This window comes from Lepisosteus oculatus, chromosome 15 (genome assembly GCF_040954835.1).
Source record: "Lepisosteus oculatus isolate fLepOcu1 chromosome 15, fLepOcu1.hap2, whole genome shotgun sequence".
NCBI classification, from domain to species: domain Eukaryota; kingdom Metazoa; phylum Chordata; class Actinopteri; order Semionotiformes; family Lepisosteidae; genus Lepisosteus; species Lepisosteus oculatus.
In genome coordinates, this window is record NC_090710.1 from 4,203,060 (window position 1) to 4,224,865 (window position 21,806).

The window sequence follows — 21,806 nt, forward strand, 5'->3', positions numbered from 1 at the left end:
AGAGTTTTCCCCTTGGAGCTCCAGTTTACAGGCTTGCTGCAGTTCCCTGCGGTCCTTCCCCTCAAACTTCTGGCTGCTTTTCATTGCTTTTCCACTGTTGCGGCAGCTGAGGTTGAACGACCTCATTGCACTTGACCCACATTGGGACCTGGGGGCTGAGGCTTTATCATTATCATTATTAATTTATTTAGCTTCTGATGATTTGTAGAAGGAGCCTAAATATACATCAATTATAAGAACATAGGAAAGATCGTTCAGCCCATCTTACTGAATTTATGGTTTTGCACAATGCCTATAGGAGCTCTACACACCCCTTCCAAAGTAACACATTTTGTGGCCTTACTGCCTAAAATTGAACTAGAATTTATTTAATTACGCATTGTGACACACAACCTCCAAGTGAAAAACAAATGCTCAAACATTGTGAAACGTAAATACAAATGGAAAGGTAGAAAAATGCATTGCAGTGTACACACCCCTTAATACCATTTGTAAATTACCTGTGCTTTAACCTACTGCCTTCCAAATTACACAACAAGCTAATTAGTGTCTGTCCACCTGATTCTGGAATCATTTGGAATCCAGTGTAGAACACAATATAGAAAGCATGACACGCCTCCTCAGTCAGGAACAACGGTTCCCATCCCCGATTCTGGTGTTATATCAGCTGAGCTCAAAAACACCAGTACCATCTGATGTCTGTAACTGACCTGCTTGTAAACTGCATTTACCCTTTTCTGCACTCAGTGCGAAGTTTAAAAACACACACTACTTCAGCATCCAGAGCACGATCCAGTCTTCACTGAACAAGAGGTGGCAGTAGTTAGGGCTCTGCATTTTTCTCTAGAAAGTTACGGGTTCAAATCCTGGCTGTTGTATATCCTAATATGACAGACATTGCTTTCCTCAGATTGACATATTCAGCAGTATAAATGGGTAGGTTGTGTGTTACATTTAACCTCTAGTGATGAGTCAGACTGTAACTGGACCTGGCTTGATTGTGAAGCTAAATATTGCTTGTTTTCAATTATTACCAATGAACTATTTCCCAACTGTTGTTGGCCATTGATTCTGTGATGTTAGGACTCTCTAAAAGAGTGAAAGCATTTTCTTTCCTTTCTGACGGATCCCATAGATTAGCAGTGGTTACCTCTAGACCCAGAGAATAAATTAAACAGGTTGCACGTTTTTCAGTTTGCACCTGATTAGAACCAGAGATTCAACTTCAAATCCAAATAATTAGTTCAATTAAGCAATTAAGATCCAAGCTGGAACCAAAAAAAAAAGACAGATGATGTGCCGGGGGTTGAGGATTCAGGATTAGGAAAGCTCTGTGTTCTGTCAGCCGCTGGGAACATCTGATCGAGTATAGGGGCTCCTTGTGCAGATTTTCTCACTGGCTGTCCCTCACAGCCCAGCGTCACTGGGCTCCATGATCCTGAAGTGCCTGATGAGATCAACACAGGAGCCACACACTTTCTGGCAGGCCGAGCAGGGGACATGAAGGGTAAGAGTTCTGGAAGGGATGGGCAGGGACTGTGCTTTATGTGCTGTACTTAAAATATTTAATGGCCAGCAGCCATATCACCTGCAACTCCTAACTGGCAACCCACTGAAGCTCAGCAGGTTTGAGCCTGGTTAGTACCTGGATGAAATTCCTCCTGGGAAAAACTAAGGTTGCTGCTGGAAGAGGTGTTAGTGGGGCCAGCAGGGGGCGCTCACCCTGCGGTCCATGTGGGTCTTAATGCCCCGGTATAGTGATAGGGACACTATACTGTAAACAGGCGTCGTCCTTCGGATGACACATAAAACCGAGGTCCTGATTCTCTGTGGGCACTAAAAATGTCCGGGTGATTCTCGAAAGGAGTAGGGGTGTAACCCCAGTGTCCTGGCAACATTTCCCATTGGCCCTTACTGTCACGATATTAGTTCCCCCTCCTTAAGGGTGCTCCAGCCCTTTCACTCAAGACTGTATTCTATGCACCTGCTCCCTATTCCCAGCCCACCTTAAAAGCCAGGCGCTGGCGCTCATCCGGGCTCTGCATCTGATTTCCATATCGTGCGAGTCCGGGACCTGTAAGCGCCTGGTCCCGTTAAGGTTTTAAACTCTGTTCCCGTTCCCGTTCCCGTTCCTGTTCTCCGTCCGCCGGTTCCGACCCGGCCTTCGTGGTTTTTAACTTGTTCTGATGGATCTCCTGGTTTTGGACTTACTCTTGCGTTTTGGATTTTCCCTAAGGACTACTCTCTCGGATTGTTCGCCTCGGCCACACCTCCCCCGTGCACCAGCGCACCTTGGACACGCCCCCCTGTCTTCAGCCCCGTATTCCTGCATGACGTTTCCCCAGTGTTTCCCCACTTCGTCGGACTGTGTCGTCCGCATAGGGTCCGGAAAGAACTGTTCGTTACATTTACCAGTCGTGGCCTCCTAATAATCCCTATCTATGAATTGGCTTCATCACTCTGCTGTCCTCCCCACTGATAGCTGATGTGTGGTGAGCGTTCTGGCGCACTATGGCTGCCATCGCATCATCCAGGTGGGGCTGCACATTGGTGTTGGTGGAGGGGATCCCCATTACCTGTAAAGTGCTTTGAAGTGGAGTGTCCAGAAAAGCGCTATATAAGTGTAAACAATTATTATTATTATTATTATCATTAATAGCAATAATAATTAATAATATTATTATTATTATTATTATTATTATTATTATTATTATTATTATTATTATTATTAAAAGAGAAGAAAGAAAACACAATGTTTTGGCTGTGGAGCCTTCTTCAGGTTTAAGCACCCGAAAGCAATTATTATAATTATTGTTATTATTAGGCTTCCTGTTCCCTCTCATGCTATCACATTTAAAGTGTGTGTTCTACAACTATCTGTATTGTTTCTACTGATAAGTGTGCAGGAGCAATACATTTTTGGAGAGGGTGTACATGATCTCATAACTTACACACTTTCAGGCTCTTGTGGATTAACCATATAACTTTCTTGGAATATGTAATAAAGCTTGCTTTTTTGCCCATTGCCCTATTAGATTTAAAGATTCAAAGCCTATAGAACAGCAGAAGAATTTTCTAAAGCAAGAAAAATGAAAAGTAAAAGGTATCTGAATCCAGATTTGAGTCTGCTCCCAAGTATTTTATTCAAAGCACAGTTAACCTGAATATGGGGAATCCTTGTAAATGTCCCCATTGTGTGCCTGTTACGTACCGTAATCTTACTGGGGAATCATGGGGGTTGGAGAGGCTGGCAGCTCAGTAGTGCCCCTACTGTCTAGCTGCCTCACTGTTTGAACAGCCTACATCCTGGCCTTCTGTTATCCACAGAACAGGGGCTGCAGCACAGCCTGGCACTGCTGGAGAGGTACTGTCACACCTGGGCACCGACAGCCCGTCTGGACAAGTCCAGATTCCTGGTGTCCTGAACAGATCCAGGTCTCAGGGAAACAGGTGCCATGTCACTCTGAATATCAACTCACTGGTTGTGTACAACCAGCTACACAGACCGTGGTCTGAGGGTCAGTTCCCCAGAGATCTCTGACCTAGCAGTAATGGGCACTGAAGGAAAAGGCATTCAGGGATTTCGGTCAGGTGGGAAGCTGCGTCAGCCTGCGTAGGCTGCAAAGAAATAGGTTTATTCCATGCTGAAAATATTAGCAGCCATATCACTCTGCATCTCACAACTGACAGCCCACTGAAGCTAAGCAGGTGTAATCCTGGTCAGTACCTGGATGGAGACCTCATGGGAAAAACCCAGGAAAGTTGCTGCTGGAAGAGGTGTTAGTGGAGCCAGCAGGGGGCGCTCACCCTGTGGTCCATGTGGGTCCTAATGCCCCAGTATAGTGACGGGGACACTATACTGTAAACAGGCACCGTCCTTCAGACGAGACGTAAAACCAAGGTCCTGACTCTGTGGTCATAAAAAATGTCAGAGTAGGGGTGTAACCCTGGCGTCCTGGCCAAATTTCCCATTGGTCCTTACCAATCATGGCCTCCTAATAATCCCCCTCTATGAATTGGCTTCATTACTCTCCTCTCCTTCCCACTGATTGCTGATGTGTGGTGAGCGTTCTGGCGCACTATGGCTGCCGTCGCATCATCCAGGTGGGGCTGCACATTGGTGGGGGTGGAGGGGAGTCCCCATTACCTTTAATGTGCTTTGAAGTGGAGTGTCCAGAAAAGGGCTATATAAGTGTAAACAATTATTATTATTATGAATAATAATAATTAATAATACATTATTATTATTAAAAAGAGAAGAAAGAAAACACAAGGTTTTGGCTGTGGAGCCTTCTTCAGGTGTAAGCACCCTAGCTTACACCCAAAGAAGCCTCCACAGCCAAAACCTTGTGTTTTCTTTTTTCAGCATGGAATAAACCTATTACTTGTTCCCATTCAGGGATTTCTACACCATAAGATGGAGACATTAAAATGTCAACATTCCCCCCACAAACAAATCTGGCTCTGAATATGTGAAAATGTAATCCAATCCTTTTCCCTATCTGACAGTGAAGTATGGAGTCCGAACACCGACTTGAATTCCACAAAATGGTACAAGACCCCATAGAAGCCCCGCACACAGGGTTCTGTAAAAACACTGCTGATTATGCTGATATCCATTGCTAATTAACTTATAGAAGAGAGCAATAACAAATTGGCTACACCTAAACAGCACTGGCCAGAACTCCTACCACTAAAAGGCCCTGCTGAGCCCACAGAAGGACCACCTCAGCCTGCTGTTCCCGAAGCTCGCTGTTCTGAGCCACACTAACACAATCCTGCCTCAGGACAGCACTGCTACAACACCACAGATCAGAGCCACCACAAAGCACAGAGCCAACCCAATCACAAGCTATACAACACTATCTCACCCATCCAGGCACAAACATACCACAAAACCAGAATGCTACTATGCCCTAAAAAAGACAACACACACTGAAAGAGTAATCTGACCAGGGTGAGAGACAACAAGGAAAACCAGACCCTAACAAATTACAGTCTCAGTAACCACAGGCTGGCCATAACAACTGTGAGACAGGGGCTGACCTGGCTACCCAGGGAGAAGGGCTTCAGTGACCTCAGCCTGGTCGTAGAAACTGAGCGACAAAGACCGACTGTGCACCCATTGCCAGCAGGGAAAAACAGAGACAAAGATGTTCTTTCTGCAGCACTGAAAAAAATCAAAGAGACATGCAGTCTTCCCAAAAATAAATAAACAAATCCCAGAATTCCTACACCTGCCAGAATCAGAACATCTATCAATCCTGATGAGGCAGGAGGAAGCAAACTTAATAGAGTTGCAGCCAGGTGTGTGATCTTCTGTCACAAGCTGACGAACCTTTCAAACAATCTCAGATGTTATTGTTTTAAATGCTTGTAAATGTGTACTTAATTGCTTGGGTAAGTCTGTACTTAATCAGTCATTCTACTAAAGCTCGTTGAATTACCATAGAAGCAAAATAGAATGGAATTTAGCTAGTGGTCTTGGGTGTAGGACATATTTACATAGGGAACACTCTGAATCTAAAAAATAAAAGTAAAATTAGAATCTTACTCCATGAATAAAATGGAATGCTTTGAACTCGACCACTTTTCATGTGAAATACAGCTTTGAATTCTACCAATTCTGACTTTTGGCCATTTTTCGAATCTGAGAGGAAGGCAGTTTTATGGGTTGAGCAGTCACCATCACAAAGACTTCTTTTTTTCCTCAGCCAGTAATGTCCATGGCTCTGGGAACATGGGAGACAAGACGGATTACATCCAGGAGGAGTTTGGCACCAGATATTATGTTTCAGTTAAAATAATGAAGTTCAGATGCTTAGAGCAAGCAGCACAAAGTATTAAGATTAACTTTAAGTAGAACTATGGGTGGAATGGTGGTACAGTGGTTAGCATGGCTACCTCACAGTACTGGGGCTCTGGATGTAATTACTGGGGTGCTCTCTGCATGGAGTCTGTATGTTCTCCCCGTGTTCGTGTGCACTTCCTCTGGGTGTTATGGTTTCCTCCCAAAGTCCACAGACTATACTGGTAGGTTAATTGGCTCCTGGAAACTTTGGCCCTGTTGGGGGCGCATGTGTGTTTGTGTCTGTGTGTGTCCTGCGATGGACTGGCATCCTTTCCAGGATGTACTCTGCCTTGCATCTGTTGCTTGTCTGGATAGGCCCCAGCTGCTCTGCAACCCTGTATTGGATAACGCGGTGAGTCATTGGATGGAGGCAACCAGAACAGATCTCAGGCAATGTATTATAGGAAACCAGCAGTTCCCAACACTGGTCCTGGAGGAACACAATGTTCTTACATTCAAGCTCTGGTATCAGCTCTGGTATCAGACATCAACCTTGTACCAACTCCTGAGTTTCAGAACTGTCCTCATTGAGATGTATTTTCTAAAATGTAACCAATTGAATTCCTGCAGAAGCTAATAAACACACATTATGGGTGTGTCTGTACAGTGTTACTCTGACATGTGGGCATAATTGATAGTGTAATCCTCACTTGTGGTTGTAAATCATACAGTGTGACATCACGGCAGAAACGTTGTGTTTAAATAAACCTATTACTTGTTCCTTTGCTGTCTGGTATAGTGCCACTCTCATACAACGTCACTTCAATTTGTCATTCAGTGTCACTCCCACAATGTGTGTTTTCATCACACTAATTGAGTCAGAATTAGTGGCCAGCAAATTGAAGTGAGGCTGTATAAAATTCTCTAAAGATTGCTAAAGATTTGGAAACACTACACTGGAAGTCAGCAATTTTTTATGCTAAGGACCGAAGAAACCAAAGACCAAGGACCAAAGAAACCAAAGAAACAAGCTAACTAAAAGTCTAAACAAACAGGCAGACCAGTCACGAAATGAATTAGCACCGGAGATTGTTAGAGCTCTGAAGTACAGCAGGTTGCTCCAGTAAAATGCACAACTCTTTAACAGGGTATTTGGATAGAAGCATTATCTAAAGAACTTAAATAATCCAATACTTTAAAATGTAAATTATTACAAGTTAAGGCATTCTAAAATTAATGAATTGTATGTAAATTCAGTCATAGTAGGTGCACAAACAAGATGTTTATGAAATCAAGACATTCTGACACATGATTGAAACTGAAGCTTATATAGAACAGAACCTTCTTCTTTAACAAATACTACAATAGCACACTTGCATTTTGAAGGAACCTTATTAATAACACTTCAAGGCACTCCTAATGATTAGAAGGTACACTCACAATAAGGACAATTCCTGCTGCCTTCCTCAACAGGAGCTTTACAACTACTGTATGATACTTTCAGACATTTTCAAAGGCTCAAGGCCTGCTTGTGACATCAGCCCTCTGAGCTGTATGCAGAGTAAATATTTTTCTTAAACCTGCTTCAGTTAGGGCTCAAGTTAAACATATTTTAGGATATGAATCACTTGAAAGGACACTGTTAGCATCTAATGTTAGTGTCTAATGGAGAGCAAGCTGGGGTATGTGAAAAGAAAATTCCTAATATCAGAAATTGTATATGGCCAATTGCTTACAATTGATTTTATTTGCTGAAGGGAAGGGGGTGTACTGATTATATGTGATTACCGATATACGCACTATGTCAGGAACCTAACTACCATGAGTCCGCTGTACTCACGCTCTCTACCTGAACTGACGGGTGACCGGTAAAGAAACAAAAAAATGTGGAATATAATTAAATATAGGGAAGTTGCACTTTAATTATAAAATGCACTAGGAAGGGCCTCATGCACAAGTTCCATTTTGGTCACTATGCCACTAAAAGGATATTATCATCTTAGAGAAAGGAAAAAGCTCAAAGAAGAGTAATGCAAATTATTTCTGGCCTCAGAAGAGTACAGGAAATGACACTCTTCAGTACAGAACAGAGACGAGGAAGAGGAGGTTTGATTCAAGTATATATGATCTTAAGGGGTGAAGATAAAGTCTTGACTCCCAGAGGACTACTTCACACTTGCTAGTAAAACAATGGGGTCACAACTGGAAACTAAAAGAGATTTCACTTAGGTGGGAGAATAAGAAAAGTTTCTTTCCTCAAAGAGCTGAGGATATCTGAAACAGGCTTCTCAGCCAAGTAAATGATGCCCAAACTCAGGGATTTAATTTTTTTGTAGTTTTGACTTGATAAGCAAAGTTTTGATTTGCTGTGTGCATGTGACATCGGCCTGCTCCAAGTGAGAACCCAGTCAAACCAAGCCCATTCCTGTTGATGGACGTACTAATTTTATGGTTGTCTTTAATACTGCCAGGCTGCAGTCAATTAAAATTACAAGAGAAAGAATGATCACAGCAAAAAGCCATAAAATGGCTTTTAAGACGTTTTTACACTTTCAATATCTGTCTGTCTTGCACCCATTGATTTCAACGCTGACAAGTGAATTGTTTCTGCAAGTCTGTATTGATAAATCACATTTTCACACCCAGAGATTGTAAAGAGGTAAACAAAATTACGATTTATGATTAAATAGAGGGTAAAACGTAATTCTGCCACAACAAAAAAAAAACAAATGTCTAGAACTGATAACATAGTTTGGAGATACATGTTTTGTGAAGCCATTAAAATACCCAAAAAATACTTTTTTTTTCATCATTTGAAAGAGTTACTGTCAATACCGGGCTTAAGACCTCATGAGATCCAGCAGTAGATGGAAGAAGATCAGTATGAAGTAAGGCACAGGAGACAGAAAAGAGCTTACAGGAAGAGATCTTTGATATTTAGAATGACTTCTCGTAAAAATCTCATGAAACCCGCAAGATGAAATTAATGCAGAATGCAATATAGCCTCAGGGCACCAGATACACATCTCCTCTGGGGACATGCAGGAGCAACCAAGCTCTTGCAGCAGAAAGGGAATGCAGGAAATAGACTTGCTTTTGTGGTCTTTGGAGTAGTAGCATGAAAGTCTGTGGCTTGACCACTGTAAACCGAAATGGCCTGATTTCCTCACTCTGCACATGTTTGCCAAATTACCTCTGAGAACCCCAGTGTTAGGAGCCAGGGGAGAGGAGGATGTGTGAAGGTTTTCTGCTGCAATATCTACTTCATTGAACCCGTCGGTCATTTTCACAAGACTGATGGAACCATGGGTCAGTCCCAAAGACAGTTCAGTTTGTTGTACTTTCCTACCCGGGAAGAATGTGGCTGAGTATTGAAGAGGTCAGGATCCTTGAACCCTTGCAAGCAGGTGGGATGCCGCACAGGAGCAGAGGCTGGATGACATTTATAAAATGGAGGACTTTTATCAGGAAAAAACAAAACAAAAACGGGGGCAACACTGCCTGATTTTTTTAGGTCCTTATACCTGCCTATCTCATGAAAACCAAAATGTTCTGGTGCACAGCTGTGGAGGATCATATGGTCGAAGCGGGATAGCCTACTTTACACAACTGCTCTTGTATGGGCTGTGTGAAATAAGGAGCTTGCTGGAGCTGGCTGCCCTGTGGGAAGGCGTTTGTTTGATGTTTTGGCAGTCTCAGTCTCATTCCCAGGACACCTGTGGGTTTGGAGCCTCAGTGTTTTCACTGCTCTGGCATTCTGGGATACGTTCCTTCTGCCAGGAACCACCCTGAATCCAACTCTTAAAAGCTGCTTCGCTTAATCCGTTTGAGGACATCTGCAACTGGATGCCACAGATCACATTTTCTCCTTTCAATAATTAAAAAGGGAGGTATATGTCACAGTAGTGCCCCCAATGTACAGAACCTGTATCCGAGTATGCAACGTAGCCTTTTCAAAGGAACCCTTCTCTGCAACAGGTTCAGTGTATCCCCCAGAAGAAAGAGTGCACCCACAGACCAGCACAAGACAGGTATTCGTCCTAACTGTGGTGTGTATTCCTCTAACAACAACAATCAGAGAACACTGTCAATTCACACAAAACATAGAAGAGGAAAATACAACACAAAAATCCTAAATAAATGTCAAAGCCCCTCTCCCAGCTCTGTCCAGTACTCCAGCACACCTCCTCACCATCGAAAACAGACATGAAACTGTGTGTAGTCCTGCGATTGCACTAAGCATCCTCTTCAGCCTCGACAGTCCCAAACCACGTGCTAATATACTCCCCCCTTCCCTACTCTCCACGACAAACCCAGAGCAGAGGAGGGAAGACAGCCTCTGTTTCCAAGCTCTGTCCCGAATTCCCTCCTCCTGTCCTCCCGTACTTTTCCAAGCTGTCCTTTGGTCTGAACCTCAAGGACTAGCATGAAGGGAGTGTCTGGGTGATCGTGTGGGGTAGGCAGACAACAACAGGAGGCTATCCCAGTAACTGAGCTTTCTGTAAAAAATCTATGCAGACGTCGTTTACATGTCTGAATTGTTTACATTCGAACTGTTTACTTGTTGACTTGTACATTGTCTACTGTTTATTTGTATATTGTCTTGATGCACTGTCTGCACTTTATGTTTTCACACTTTTTTAACAATCGAGAGACTTTCTGTAAGTAAGAATTCCATTGTACCAGTACATGTACCGGTTACATGTGGCAATAAAGTTCAACTGACTACACTGCACATTTAAGGTGTCATGGTGCCCTGTCCCTCCTCCCTTTGTCCTTCATGCTTCCTCTATGTCCCCCCGTACCAGGTCCAGGTCAGCCTGGTCAGCACCCCCACACAGTATAATGTGGCACCTCTGACTATGTGGTAATTGAGGGGTGTTTGGGCAAACAGTGTGTCTTTTAAACTTTGTTGACTGTCACCTGCCTTAATGTGGTCAAGTGAGAGGAAAATGCCCTGGACACTATATACAAGAACTCAAGTAAACACAGACCCCAGCCCACTGCTCTACAGCCACTTTTGTCATCCTGTGACACACATTCAGGACTTTAAATGGTTTATTCCATGCTGGAAAAAAGAAGAAAGAGAACACAACATTTCGGCCGTGGAGCCTTCTTCATGTTTTTTTTCAGCATGGAATAAACCTATTACTTGTTCCTTTGCAGCCTACGCATGCTGACGCAGCTACCCACCTGGACTTTAAATGGGACCTGCAGTCCCAATTTCGCAGACCAGTTATTAGATCTCTGTAACAAAATAAATTCATCGAATGTATAGAAACATTTTCCAGATTTTGAATTAAGCACAAAACTGTGAACTTTGTGAAAGTACCATAAGTCGCCATGTTGTTGCAAACCCCTGGTCTTGCCGCGGGCGAGAGCGAGACGTCCCATGATTTGCGACGTGACGCGGCCCTTCCTGGTCGTTATACACAGTACTGTAAGGCGATGTACGAGTAAATAAGTACGGGTTGTGCGGCAGATATTTCACCGCAGAAAGTTTCCAATCTGAGCTGCAAGCACAGTTAACATTTAAGTTCCATTTGTCGGCAAAACCACCTAGAAGTCGAGAGCAATCTTTCTTTTATTGAATACTACTGAAATTTGATCTATTTTGTGGTGTAAATTGGGGGTTTACGCATTTCTGTGTACATTCAACTTGTATTGCAGTTTGAAATGCACTCATCAATGCTGATTCTTTCTCACCCTGAAATGTATAAATAGCGTTGCAGTCCCCCTTTAAAATTATTAAGTGTACTTCTGGTTTGATTTTTTAGGACAGTAGCACAACAGAGTTCCCAATTTCATTTACCACGGTAAGGAGAGCCCTACACTAGGGCAGTATTTCTCCATCTTTTTCACCCCCCAGCACACATCCCAGCAAGCAATGAGCCCATGCAGAGCACACCCTGAATGGGAATTTGTGTCTTGTATCTGTGTGTGCCCTGCCAGTCGATCACAGACACAGACTCACACAATGACACCAGGGACACTTTTCCCAGAAGCCAATTAAGCTACAGTACCAGTATATCTTTGGACTGGGGAGGATACCGGAGCACCCGAAGGAGACCTACGCAAAGAAAGGGTGAACATGCACACAGAGGGATGAAAGAGATAATTTCAACTTTTTCGCAACCGAATTTTGCATTTATTCCACGCTTCATTTGCGTATTATGAAAACGACCTGTAAACCTTCAGGCATGCAGTCCGCTGCAGAAAGTAGTTCCGAAACAAACGAAAGGAAACGAATTTAGGAAATCATATTTTTTAAATTTTGTTGGGACCTTATATCTGTGAGCGGCCCGAGGCTCTGTAAAGCTCGTTTGTAATTTCCTAGGCTGGTCTTTCGGAATTCAACCTTCTGATATGCTATGTTCAGATATTCTAGGTCTCATCTGTGAAATATTCCTTTCAGCCCATCAGTTCACGCCTGTAATCTTCCAATCATTTTCTCATAGTTTTCCTTATGTTTTTTTTTTGTTTTCTGTTGGAGGAGAAACGTCACCGGCGGTACAGGGAGAGAGACAGGGCTACAGACAGCGTGTGAAATCCACAATCGAATTAAGGACCTCAAGAGCCATGCTGCGGTCCACATCCTTCGGCACAATGTTCACAAGCACTATCAGAAAACCAGAAAAGAAAATACTGTACTGTAAATAAACTGCGGTTCTTTTTAAAAGACAACAGCTCATGCAATCTCTAATGTTGACTGCAGACATATAGTCTGCGATAATTTTTCTTTCTGCATTTTACCTGCTCTCCGTTCCCTTTTCTGTCCGCAGCAAGGTTTTAAGATCATTTAGATGTCAAAACCATTATCTCCTGTTCTTAGAAAATATAATCTGTGGATTCACAGCGTTTATGCAAATTGCCAGAAACTTGTGGCTATTTCATGCTGAGCACAGAGCTTTGTTGTCAACGGTTAGTGCACAGAAAGGCACTTGAATGAAGGATTTTGCATCTGAAGTCGAATAACGAAGCTTAATTGCGGAATTCAGAATCCTCCAAAGAACTGGGCAGGATTTCCACACTCCATCACAAAAGCCTTTTATGGATTCCCCCAGGATCTTGCATTTTTTCCCGCCGTATGAAGACTTACAAATGTTTTATAATAATTACAGAGGAAGAAATTCTGGAGGAAAGCAGCATGTGAAACTGTTCAGGTGGGCAGCTGCGTCAGCATGCATAGGCTGCAAAGGAACAGGTAATAGGTTTATTCCATGCTGAAAAGAGAAGAAAGAAAACACAACGTTTCAGCCGTTGTTGTTTACGACAACGCTGCAGCGACAACATCAATTTTCAGAACCAAGCCCTCAGAATGTACTCGTTTTTCATCAACAGAGGATACCCCAGCAGTGTGATTGACAGGGCCCTTGCCCAAGCCAAAAACACCCCCCGGACCATCAACCCGATCAGGAACTCCCCAAGTAACAACCGCATTCCTTTGGTGCTTCCTTACCACCCTAACACACTTCCTATCCCCAGGACCTTTAACCACAACTTTTCCATCCTACAGGATGATCCCTCCATTGCGGCCCTCTTTTCTGACCACCCCATCATCTCATATCGACGATCACCTAATCTGCGTAACCTCCTTGTTCACAGCTCCCTTGACCGCCCTCAACAACCATCCACACCAGGCACTTTCCCTTGCAACAGAGCTCGCTGTATCACCTGCAAGTACACAGCCACCACCACACTCATTCAAGGCCCCTCAGGACAATTCCGGATCACCCAGACAGCATCTTGTACCTCCAGCAACCTTATTTACTGTATCTCTTGCAGTAAATGCCCAGCCATCTACACTGGGGAAACAGGAAGGAGACTCAGAGACTGTTTCAGAGAACATGTTAGGGCTGTGAAGATTAAACATTTCTCCAAGCCTATTGTTTCTCATTTCACCTCTGACGGCCATGATCCCACTAATCTCTCCATCTGTGTTCTCAAAGATGGTTTTCCTAACTCCCACATCAGAAAGACTACAGAAACTAAAATTATCCTGCAGCTAGGATCACACCTTTCACCTTCTCTCAACGACAGACTACTTTTCTTCTAAATTCTCTCTATTCGTTGTTGGTTTCATTTCACACCTCTCCTCACCTCACCTATCCTGACTTCACACTTCCTGATTGTCCTCTTTCTGTCCCCTGCTCCCGCCCCTCGCTCCTCCTCTCTCCCAGCTTTTGTTCTCCCGCTACATTACCTTTGTTTACTGCCCAGTCTTACTCACACCTGAAGAAGGCCCAACGGCTGAAACGTTGTGTTTTCTTTCTTCTCTTTTCAACATGGAAAAAACCTATTACTTGTACCATGTGAAACTGTTTGCCTCTGTGTGTAGAAAAGCAGGGTGTAGTGCCCTCTATAGAGCCTATTTCCGGCTAAGTGCCTGGCTATGCAGACTTTATGGCCTCAACAGATATATTGGGGATCAAGTGGTACAGAGCTAATTGGCTGCGCTGCACAGACTCTTGTCCGACTGCTCAAGAAGAGAGCGGAGCACGTGAAATCACACATCACTCCGCCACACAGTGCGATTCCTTCAGGAGGCGAGAGTGTGTAATTAGTTGGAGCTGCAAATTAGTGCCAGCAGAGCCTGCAGATTTGATTAAAAAAAGCCTGTCAGTTGCAGGAGAATAGAAAAATAAACTCACAGCAGAGGAAGTTGAGATATCCTGAAGTAGCTGTATTTCTTAGTGCAGATCAAGAGATATGTTCTTTAACTATCAGCAGGTATTTATTATGATTGACATATACAGTAGGTCTTACAACCACATTCCTTCAGCCCAAGGACTGACAGCCAAGGGAGATGGACTGAAAGATCTCCAGCATCTCATACAAAGATGTAATTCCTCTAATGTGTCCATTTGAATAACACATACTGGGCTACAAGCTCCAAAAAGTGGATGCATCTGAGGATGTTAATTGAGTACATGGGGGTCACGACATCTGTGGACTTAACATTTGCAATCTCACTTATCTGTGATCCGGACCGGCCAAGAGATTTATGGATGAAAGAAGGGCAGGGTGGAATGCAATGATTTCAGTTGTTAAGCGCGACTTTCAGATTAGCCTCGCGACAGACAAGGATTGTGAGAGAAATCTAGCTAGTGAGTGAGCATCTCCCTGCCCTCTCACCAGGTACCCATTACCCAGCATCTGCATCTCAACATGGTCTTATTTTTCTATTGTAACGAACACCCCCAGTTCTGTACCAGCAGTGTGGTGAGCGACAGGCTGGAGACAACATTACAGGCTCACTGACAGTTTTATTGCCCGTTTCATTACAGTGGCAGTGCTAATATGGAGGCAGGGTGAGGAGGAGCAGGCATTCGCTGGATGCAGAGGAGGGATTCATGTCATTTTAGCTGATTAGTGTGATAATTGTTGTTTCTTTTAGTTAAAAAATGTTATTTCAGTTAACAATGTATTGGCAGTTCAGGTGGGTAGCTGCGTCAGCATGCGTAGGGTGCAAACGAACAGTGTATATACATCCTATAAACTGTAATACATTTTGTGATGGCATTGGGGTGGACTTGGTTATGGTAAACTTGGCTGTTAACAATGTTAACAATGTATTGGCAGTTCAGGTGGGTAGCTGCGTCAGCATGCGTAGGGTGCAAACGAACAGTGTATATACATCCTATAAACTGTAATACATTTTGTGATGGCATTGGGGTGGACTTGGTTATGGTAAACTTGGCTGCGTATGGCGGTTCTCTACTTTATTTGGCCTAGTGAGAAATTGGCTTAGACCTCTTGGCTGTAAGATGGGACCCTCCTGTAGTGTGAAGGGTGAACAAGGGGCAGCTGTACAGATGGAGATGGTGTGAAGGAGGAAAAATGTAAAAAGAAAAGAAATTTGCACGAGATATTACAGCTTTGAGAAATGATTTCAAGAATGATTATGACTCAGAACAACTGGGGAGAAAGGCTTGCTTTTTGCCATCCCTAATGAACATCTCTTGAGGACCTCCATTTTATGGACCAATTTCCGGTTTCACACAATGAAGTAGACTGATACATTTATCCAAAGTGACACTGCAGAGGGGTAAAATTCTAGTTTATGTTTACAGGCAAATTACAGTGCCAGTTGTATAAGTGGGTTTGATGGAGCAATTACTCCATTAAAGTACTGTACCTACAGTAGCTACGCACTGTCCCACCTGAGATTTGAACCCACAATCCTGCTGTTAAGGCCCCTAACCAATGCTCTGTATTGTCTCTCCTTTTCAATATGCCCGCTTTCTAGAAAAATGGAGCTCAATCAGATGAATCAATTTTGGACAACCCAGCACTCCACTTGATTCAAATTCAGTTATAATGTCACTGAAAGAGTGGTTTGAAAAGATTTGTGACTATGGAAAATGGTTATTCTGCACTTTTGCCAGAGTAAGAGAAAACCATTTGTAACACTTGAAATATACGTTTTTGTGTTATTACCAAACATTTCAGATGTGATTAAGATTGCTTGCTTCAAAGAATTATTCTAGAAACAGTTTCTTCTGTCCCTTTAATAAAATGCACCACTTAAAATGCCCATTCCTCAGTGTCTCTCTGTGAGTGGTGTGAAATTACAGATGTGAGCTTCAATTTGCTTGTGACTGAACTCTAAAGCAATGACTCATCCTGTCTGGAGCCATTCTAAAAAAAATAAAAGAAGAAAAGCAGATTTACAGATGATTTGGACACTCGCCATATTGAAATAAACAGCCTGGACAGAGAAATCAACATAAACTTGGGAACTTGACTATTGCATACACCACTGGTTCAGAAGCCCTGTGTCTGGGTGCAAGTATTTTTTAAAAGCAGACCTCTGCATGAGAAAATACAGAAATAAAAACTGGTGTGGAATCTAAGCCAGTAAAGTTTCCAGTCCTGATTTACTCTGGCACTTTTTCTTTGTTAGGAAGACCCTGCATTTTCAAGAAGAGGAGTGTGTAGGTTCAATTTCTGGGTGCTATCTGACCGGAGTTTGTCTGTTCTTCTGTGTCTGCATGGGTTTGCATCCTCTCACAGTTGGAAGACATGCTGGTAGGTTAAAGTGGAGCTGAATTCCCAATTTCCCAGACCAGTTATTAAATCTCTGTAATAAAATAAAATCATTGATGGCATAGAAAAAAGTTACAAATTTCAAATTAAGCACAAAATTGTGAATTTTGTGAAAGTTCTAGATTGTTAGGTGCCCCGGCTAGCTCTATTGGTAGAGCATGAGACTCTTAATCTCAGGGTAGTGGGTTTGTGTCCCTCGTTGGGCGCCAGGTCCTCCATGTTGAAGGTTGGGCACAAGGTGAACAGCCCTGTCCCATAACAAAACCCCAAATGTTATGCTAACAGCAATAGGATGTTGCTGCCCCTAAGTGCCGGAAGGCATAACAGACAAACATCCATCCACTAGACCGTTGCCATGTGGTCGCCATCATGGGAGAGAGCAAGAGTTTGTGGGAATTGTGATGTGAAGTGGCCCTTCTTGCTCACTAGTCACTGTAATGACTAATGTAATACTACATACGAGCAAATAATGTACAGGTTGTGCATTAGACATCTCACCACAGAAATGTTCCAACATAATCTGCATGCAGAGTTTACAAGTTAAGTAGTATTTGTCAGCAAAACTGTCTATAAATTGAGAGCAATATTTCTGTTGGATTAAAAAAGATGTATTTGCAAGCCTGCTTGTTTACACTGTAATGTGGAATATGGCACGCGCATACCTCATACCTGGAAATTTAGTCTTATTTTGGGATGTAAATTAGAGGTTTTAAATGTTACTGTGTACTTTTTACTTTTGTTGTGGTTTGATTCTTTTTCAACACTAAAATATAAAAATGGTGGTGTAGTTCCCCTTTAATTGGCTTCTGGCAAAATTGTCCCTGGTGTTAGTATGTGTGTTTTTGTGTCTTTTTGCCCTGTGATGGAGAGTTGTCCTGTCCTGGGTGTGTCCCACTCATTGCTTGCTGGGATAGGCTCCAGTTCCCCTGCCACCCTGAAATGGAAGAAGTGGTCAGAAAATGGATGGATGTGTATTTACTGTTGTGTTTTAAAATATCAGGGAAGGAACTGTGATGTGGTGTAACAGAACTCTTCCGAATTGTCTGTGTTTTAACTCAGTTTGAGCAGTAGGAGATTAGTTCATTTGACAGCCAAGTCTTCGATCTACATCTGTAAGTGCAAAGAATAGCCTTTGTTCCGGAGTAGCCTTTGGTATGTGTTGGAAACATGTCACAAGCATTTTGCAGTGAACAATGAAAGTGTGCCTGGCAGTCAAAGGACTGCAGCCTGGGACATTCTCAGACACGCTGAGATTGTTTGGAAACACAGCTGTTACATCAGACCGAATAGGCAAGAGATTGCTGCAGTAAATCAGCACTGAGCAGCACATATCTGGCACAGCTCACAGCAACCAGTGAAAAGGACCAGACACGAATTATATAGAACTTAAACAAAAATGTTTTATTAATGCTTTTCATAATAGGAAGGAGCTGTGGTAGCTCAGACAGCAAGGGTGTTTAGCTTCTGCCTAGAAGGTCCTGGGTTCAATCCCAGGTAGGGGCAAGTGATTGATGAAGCTTGCTCTAACTCCTTCCAGACGGCTCCCAGGTCCACCCTGCCTGCTTCCCAAATGAGCACTGGGGGTTAATCCTTCTGGGGGTAATAGGCTGGCCAGATAGTGATGCTGACCACATCACCTTCACCTCCAGTGTCAGATGGTTGAGTGGCCCTTGCCCCCCATTTTCCCATGGGCCTTCATGGCCTGAAAAGGGGACCTACCTACCTTTCTTATGTGAAGGATTCCTGGGTTTTTTTGCACTCAGACGCAAGCTTAGTCGCAAGAATGTGCCTTAACACAGAAAACTGGAGGCACTTCTCACACACTGTTGTGGGAGTCCAGAACCAGCTACTTAGCTATGTTGTTGACACCCTGGCGTCTTTCAGAGAAGCTCCTCTGGAGGATCTGCAGTGACTGCAGAAGGACTGGGTGATTTTGCACAGGTGTTTGTTGCCAAGAAGAATTCTGGGCTCTCTTCCAGACACAGTTTAGGCCCACATTGCCGACATCTGCTGGCAGACATCAGTATTGACACGAGGAGCATTGTGGATTTATTTCTTCCCAACTCTTCAACCCAAAATGAGATCAAAGGGCTGCAATACCAGGGATTATTATAACCACTGTGACAGATAATGTATTTATTAGTATTTAAATATATTACTACTTATTTAATACGATTAAATAGATTATTATATAATTTTAATATTATGCTAGGGCTGCAGACTGGCACCGTGGTTATCACTGGTGCCTTTCAGTGCTGGTGTCCTGGTTTCAATGCTGGAGCTGGGGTGCTGTCTGTGTGGAGTCTGCATATTCTCCCCATGTTCCCACAGTCCAGAAACATAATGGGAGGTTAAATTGGCTTCTGGGGAAATCAGCCCTGATGTGATGGACTGTCATCCTTCTAGAGTGTATTCTGCCCTGTGTCTGTTGCTTGCTGGGATAGGCTCCAACTCCCCTGAGAACTGGATGAAGCTGAAGATGGATGGATGGAATATTATAATAATGAATATATTGGTACTATCCAGTTTATATATTAGTATTAAAAAAACATGTGGTTTTGAATTATCAAAAAGCTAATGTTCTATGATTCTAGATAGCTGTTTAGGTTCTTCAAAATGACCCACAATTTTCTTACTTATTTTTCTATTTTGGTTTTCAAATTTAAAATTGACGGCTGCTGTCAAATATGTATTTTTTTAACCTAGGGGGCTCTTATTCTAGATAATGTGCAGAGTTAGTAGTGCTGGTGTTTGGGCATGGACAGGACCGGGACGGGAGATCCCAGTCAGAGTTACTGGCGCTGGTGTTTGGGCATGTTCAGGACCGGCACAGGAGATCCCAGTCAGAGTTACTGGTGCTGGTAGACCAAGACCAGTGAGGGTAGGCCAAGTTAGGCTCTAGATGTGAGCGACGCTATATGACGGGGTGGGTACGCACAATGGATAGATAGGAAAATCAATAACACTGTGTTCCCCATGCAGGGTGTCGAGATCTGCTACTATTTGTACCAATGGGCAACCATGCCAGTGGTGCCACATTACCTTGTAGGCTGGGGCGAGTTGGTGTCAAAAACAGAAAATGTGAATGTGATTCCAACACTGCTAGAATGACACTAATAAAATATTTTACAAAGAAAGTGATTGTATTTACATGGCTTTGTTTTTACTCGCCTGTCATCTTTTTTTGTTTCTCCCAAATAGAGAATTGATTTGCTTGTCCTCCGCTTACCCAGTAATTAAGAGCCTGATGATCCAACCAGACGATGACCTCAGCCGCGCGTTAAAGCACAAGGAATGGAAAAGGGAAACCTAGGTGATTTCAAAACTGTGTAAAATACATTTCAAAACTATCACAGAGTAATAGATAGCAGATCCGTCGTGGGCTCCTGTCAGATGCGTAGATTTCTTTTCAAAGTGGGTTCCGAGTGCTGCTGTGATCTGGGGTTCTTTCTTTCTAAGACTAAAACTTTCTAGACGGTGCGGTGGCTCTGTTGCTAAGGATCTGTACCTGTGGCTGGAAGGTTGCCGGTTCATATCCCGCAGCTGGCAGAAGAATCCTACTCCATTGGGCCCCTAAGCAAGACCCTTAACCCCAACTGCTCAACTGCCCCACAGCTGTATAAATGCCTGTGCTCTGACCCCAAGCTTCTCTTCCCCTCTGTGTGTCTCAGCAAGTTGGGGTATGTGAAAAGACAAATTCCTAATACAAGACATTGTGTATGGCCAACAAGGTATATCTTACGTTATATCCCAGCACTGCACACATTCTGCAGTTTGAAATAGAGGATTGCAATCTAGGCTGCTACTCTGAAGCCTGGGTTCATATCTCACAAAGCTGCATATTGCGATGAGCAACACTGACTATGAGATGCTACACTAAAGTAAGCACTCATCAAGCAATGGCCTGGAATACACATACAGGAGGCAAATATTTACATCAAGTTTGTTGTGGTCAGAGGAGCTCAGAATGTCAGTACTCTCTAGCATTATGCTAGATTACTACAGGCAAAATGTGCTTAATAATTCCTTACATTTATAAAGGACTTTTCACATAGAAGGGAACCAACTTCAGCCACCACTTAATTGCAGCTCTATCTTAAGTGATGCACAGCCCAGCAGGTGTGTTCTATCAGCTGAATGAAAAAGAAATAATGCGGAATTCCAAAGTGCAGGTTGTACAAGCCCAGAGGGGAGTTCAGCCAGCACAAGGTTAACAGTTTTATAAGCAGGTCAAGCTCCTCAACAATTAAGACCTTGCAGCACTTTCAATTGTGAAATTAGAAGTTCTGTGAAAGGATTCTGGTTCACTAACAACTGTAGTAGCAACCTCATTTTTCCACTGCAGTACTGACCAGGGCCAACATTTAACATGTTAATCCTCAGGAAAAGCAATTAGTTTTACTCCCATATAAAATGAGAGGCAGCAAAGGAATTCGATCAGATGGAAAATCCACAACCAAAATGCACTTTTCTTTGAATTTCCGAGATCCAGCTACCCCACATAGTTGTTGAAGCCAATTCCCTGGACTCTTAAAAATACTGGACAAGATTCTTGCATTAATGAGCTATATACCCATACATACAAGGCTGTATGACCTCATTTGCTACCTTTACCATCTTCCTCAACACCAAAATAAGTCAATATCTACATTTTCCTTGCCCTCTGCCCCACTTCTGTTCACATCACCTCTCAAAGTGTATATTTTTTTTAATTGAATATTTCATCTCAATTAAAAAAAAAACTGGGGGGGGTGAAACCTATGAAGCCTAACACCTGCAGGAACTTGAAAATGTCAGTAATATTGTAGAGAAATGCCATCCAACAGTACAATGTAGATGTGGCCAAGGCACATTTTTACCATCACAGAAAAAGCATTACAGATACAGAACGTGGATATCACCTTTCCATGGCAAAGTATACTCAAAAAGCCATAGTTGGCAAAAGAAAAACACAAGACCACAAAGC